Below are 5,568 nucleotides of genomic sequence, written 5' to 3'. Positions count from 1 at the left end.
CAGGATGCACGGCACCCAAACGGCCCAATTGGCTGCCTGAAATTAATGATGCGAAACCCAGGTTAGAATCTAAGCAGCAATGAGTTTGGGAAACCTGGTCAACTCCCTAATTTGGCAGAGAAGCAAACTATTATTAAATGATCATTTCGCTCTCTTTTCTAGATGTTTTAGAAATTTGACACTTTTATCATCGGAATGATTATAAGGTCTCTACTCTATGCAGACCGAATTTGAGGACTTACTGCTAGAAGTTTAGCAATGGGCGGGGGCGGGCGGTGCGGGGTAGGGTAGGAGAGGTGCTGCCCCCTTTATTGACATTTCTGAATAAGTTCAAAGTGTTCAACTCTGCTATAGAGGATTTTGTTTAGTCAAAATCGATACGTCTTACTTAAAATTTAGTTAAAGCATGTTGGGATAGAAGCTTTTATACAGTATCAAATATTTAAGTAGTTGTTCTTGAATAGTTAACAGAACTTTAGACCTAGAGGTGTATTTAGTAAGTATTGAGTGAGTGAGTGTGAAGTCACTCAGTCGTGTCCGACTCTTTGTGACCCCGTGGTACTTAGCCCACCAGGCTCCTCTGTCCATGGAATTGTTTAGGCAAGAGTACTGGAGTGGGTTGCCATTTCCTTCTCCAGGGGATCTTCCCAACCCAGGGATTGAACCTGGGTCTCCCGCATTGTAGGCAGATGCTTTACCATGGAAGCCCGTTATAATAAGTATAAAACTCAGAATTTTTCCAAGCAGTATACAAAAGAAGTTTACAGTAAAGTCTCCAAACTAAAAAATTACACTGCCTTACTGTAGGGGACTTTTGATATGACTATTAACATGCTAACTAGTGTGATTGTAACTATGAACTCAATAAGCTTTCAGGGAATGGAGAAAGAAATAGAAACTATAATCTTCAGAGAAGACTTGAAGGAGGAAGTGAAATGGAGCTAAGGCTTAAAAGATGGGTGGACTCTAAACAGTTCAGAAGTACAAGATGAAAAGATAGCACAGACTGCACGTGGAGGCAGGTGGTAATGAAACTAATCTGATGGCACCCGACAATGTGGAGCTTCCAATTTCCACTACCTACTCCTTCACTCCCTCTTGCAATCTTTATTCTGAATTTCCGTCTTTCTGAGACAGCCATGTCCAACATCTCTGATAATTTGTTTGAAAAAAATCCCTGTAACTCATGCTTCTAGGTTTCCAGGCAATTAATTCTGTGAGCATTCCCTCCTTCCTGGATCCTCCTTCTCTCTGACCACAGCTGCTTTAATTTAAAATAAATAAATAAACAAACCCTGTTTCCCACTGTGTTAGTCTGAAGACAAATTTCCTAGCTCTCAAGAGGGAATTAAGACTAGGAATTTTTTTCCTTCTAACCAAGAACCCCCTTATGTAGAAAGCACAGTCTTACTATACAGGTATAAGAAAAATGTAAGCCTGAATTCTTTCTCCTACTAACCTTTGTTCCCTGGAACAGTCGGTGAAGTCTGAGGTGAATTTCTAGCTCATGGAACAAGAAAGGGTTCACAGTTCTCTCCAACTTTGCAGGGTAGTGACTTGGGAGGGGGCTCCTGGAAGCCCAGAAGGTATTTGAGGAGCACAGGTTTCTGCTAGTTTACAGCAATAGCACAACCAGAGTTTGGTTTGGTTTGTCTGACCTGGTTTCTTGAGAAAAGGGCCAAAGAACTCACTTTATGGGGTTAACTGAGTATAGTCATAGCTCCTAAAGAGAGCAGCCATAGTCCCTGGGCAGAGTCTCACATGCCCAAGTGAACCAGCAACACTTTATAATCATACCACAGACACTTTTGTACTTCAGCCTTTGCATCCAAAATCAAATTGCTACACTTTAACTAAATTGCGTCATTTTGTATATTCCTTAAACCCTGCAATGCACTCTCCAGGCAATTTGGAGAATTCTACTGAACAAGGCCATGAACTTCTCAACAAGGCAGCATTTCTTGGCCGGCCCAGAAACCCACAAGAAAGACTTTCCCTCCTATCAGCCCAGTATACTTGATTTCTGCAACAGCTGATCGCCTTGACTCATCTTCCCCATCTCTAATTCATCTGCCCATTGCTACTAGCATGATTTAAGTAAAACAACACATTTTATCATATTAATTCCCTCCTCAAAAACTTCTCTCTTGAAATTTAACTTTCTAGGTCAACCATAACCTGGCCTCACCCTACTTCCCACTATTCATTCCACTAGTTTTCACTTGGTGCTTTTGATTGAGGGACTGACAAAATGAAACTTGTGTTTCAGAAAGGTTAAATTGCTCATATGACAAGAATGAATTGAAAGGTAGAATAGTGGTAGGAAGGAGACTGTTGGAATAGGAGATGGTAACCTTTTACAGAGTAGTTTCAGGAGAGTACTATGTACAAGTTTAAATAACATGAAGTTAAGAGACTAGGTAGACAGAAAACTGGAACAACATTTTGGATAGTGCCATTCTCTTGACAAACAAAAGAGATTTTTCTAATTAGGGTGAGAATTTATATTTGAAAGAAGTATAATAACTTCAAAGTTTTAAAACTAAGATGTTATTAATCTAAAGAATTTTGACACTGTAAACATTTTGCAAATGTGCCTTTTTACAATAAAAGCTTTTTATCTGATTTATGTTTTTTTATGTGACTTTTTGTGTTTATGTGAAGATTTGTAGTTCAGTCGCTCAGTTGTGTCTGACTTAGTGACCCCACGGACTGCAGCACGCCACATTTCCCTGTCCTTTACCATGTTCCGGAGCTTGCTCAATCTCATGTCCATTGAGTCGGTGACGCCATCCAACCATCTCATCCTCTGTTGTCCCCTCTCTTCCTGCCTTCAATGTTTCCCAGCATCAGGGTCTTTTCCAAGAGTCGGCTCTTTGCATCAAGTGGCCAAAGTGTTGGAGCTTCAGCTTCAGCATCAGTCCTTCCAAAGAGTATTCACGGTTGATTTCCTTTAGGATTGACTGGTTTAATCTCCTGGCAGCTCAAGGGACTCTCAAGAGTCTTCTCCAACACCACAGTTCAAAAGCATCAATTCTTTACTGCTCAGCCTTCGTTATGGTCCAACTCTCACAACCGTACATGACCACTGGAAAAACCATAGCTTTGACTATACAGACCTTTGTCAGGAAAGTAATGCCTCTGCTTTTTAATACACTATCTAGGTTTGTCACAGTTTTTCTTCCAAGGAGCAAGTGCCTTTTAATTTCATGGCTTCAGTCACCATCTGCAGTGATTTAGGAGCCCAGGAAAATAAAGTTTTACTTATCACTTTGTCTCTCACTGAATTCTTTATACGATGACACATCAAGAACCTGAGGTTCATTATGTCCTGATACCAGGTGTGATCTTAGTTAAAAGACCATGGGTTCAAGTCCCAATCTGATTTACACGATTTCAGAACCAGTGAATGATTGCCAGCCCACCATTCTCCAAAGCAGTGAGATTACAGGAAGGCTATCAGAACAGTCTTAAAGCATCAGTCCTAAATAGCATGAAATATCAGGGCCAAAATAATGTAGAAGAGTTCGCCATCTGAAGATGAGATACTAATCACTTGTATTCCTCCTAAATATCAGCTAAAATCTGAGAAAGAGAAGAGGTGAAAGTATAAATAAATTTCAAAAATAAAGTTACTGTGATATACTTTTCAGATGTCTTTATCAAACTGGGAAGAAGCTGACTTTTATTTAAAAGAATAATAAACTTAAAAAAATTTTTTTTTAAAGAATAATAAAGGAATCCTTGACAGTTTTATTTAGAGTGCTTCTAAAAGTCAGTGAAACCTATGTAAGTGATTTATCATATTTCCAGTTGAAAATTAAGCAAATGTTTAAATAAAATGTAATTTTAATTTATACTTGGAAGACTAAGGTCTTAAAAGCTCAAAAAGTTCATTTCTATAAAAGTGGTAGTTTTACTTTCTATCCTCCCTCCCAACTTAATTCATTTTTTAAAAAAAAAAATGGTGTAACTGTTAATTTTATGTGTCAACTTGGCTGGGCCATAGTACCCAGATACATGATCAAACATTATTTTGGATGCCTTCTGTGAGTGTTTTGGGATAAGATTTACATTTAAACTGGCAGACTTTAAGTAAAGCAGATTGTCCTCCATAATGTGGGTCAGCCTCATCCAATCAGCTGCAGATCTAAATATTCAGAACAAAAGACTGACCTCCAGGAACAGCAAGGAATTCTCAGGCAGACAGGCTCTGGACTTGAACTACAACACTGGTTCCTTGCACGGTCTCCAACCTGCCCGCAAACCCTACTGATTTTTTAAACCCTAGGCTTCATAATCATGCGAGCCAGTTCCTTAAAAGAAACCTCTTCGTATATTTGTGCACATGGAGAACCCTGACTAATAAAGGGGGGAGAGAAGTATTCAACTTCCAACTAGATATCAAATACTGAAGTCTTCATTCGGTAATTATATATGATTGTCCGCCTCATTTGGGGTTCCATTGACATCAGCCAGAGATAGGACGAATTTGGCCAATTCAGAGAAAAATTTCTCTGAAGAGAAAGAAAATTCAGAGTAACAGTAAATTATGTGTCTCTCATATAGGGCATATGCCAGTGTTGCTGATACAAGTGATCTAACTATAGTAATTATTGGAATAGCTTTCCTACATAGTTATTTGAGCTCAGAATGTTACAAAAGTTTTCAAGAGTTCGCAAAAAATAACCTCCAAAGGAGTCTAAATATATCTTTAGTTGTTCTCTTTGTCCTTCAGGATATATTTTCTATTTTAAAACAATGCAGCATGTATCAGCTTTAAAGAAAAAAAAAAGTTACTGTAAAAATCTTAGAAAATACAGGCAAGCAAAAAGTAAATATAAAAATCTTCCATAATTCCCCTACCCAGAGATAATCACTGGTAACATGTTAGTGTGTTTCCTTTTAAACTATTTTTATCCACTGGACTCCCTGCCTCTGTATTTTAACAAAAATGGATATATACTGTACATGGATTTGGGACTGGTATTTTCATGTAACATGTTTTATAAATTTCCCTGTGACTTCAGTTCATTTAAGTTGCTCAGTTGTGTTCGACTCCTTGCGACCCTATGGACTGCAGCACGCCAGGCCTTCCCTGTCCATCACCAACTCCCGGAGTTTATTCAAATACATGTCCACTGAGTGATGGACATGTGATGCCATCCAACCATCTCATCCTCTGTCATCCCCTTCTCCTCCTGCCTTCAATCTTCCCCAACATCAGGGTCTTTTCCAATGAGTCAGTTCTTCGCATGAGGTGGCCAAAGTATTGGCGTTTCAGCTTCAGGATCAGTCCTTCCAATGAATATTCATGACTGATTTCCTTTAGGATGGACTGCTTGGATGTCCTTGCAGTTCAAGGGACTCTCAAGTGTCTTCTCCAGCACCACAATTCAAAAGCATCAATACTTTGGCCCTCAGTTTTCTTTATAGTCCAACTCTCACATCCATACATGACTACTGGAAAAACCATAGCTTTGACTAGACGGACCTTTGTTGGCAAAGTAATGTCTCTGCTTTTGAATATTCTGTCTAGGTTGGTCATAACTTTTCTTCCAAGGAGCA

Source organism: Bison bison, unplaced genomic scaffold, assembly GCF_000754665.1.
Source record: "Bison bison bison isolate TAMUID 2011002044 unplaced genomic scaffold, Bison_UMD1.0 scf7180017864168, whole genome shotgun sequence".
In the NCBI taxonomy this organism is placed as follows: Eukaryota; Metazoa; Chordata; class Mammalia; order Artiodactyla; family Bovidae; genus Bison; species Bison bison.
Note: the sequence above shows the minus strand (reverse complement) of the source record.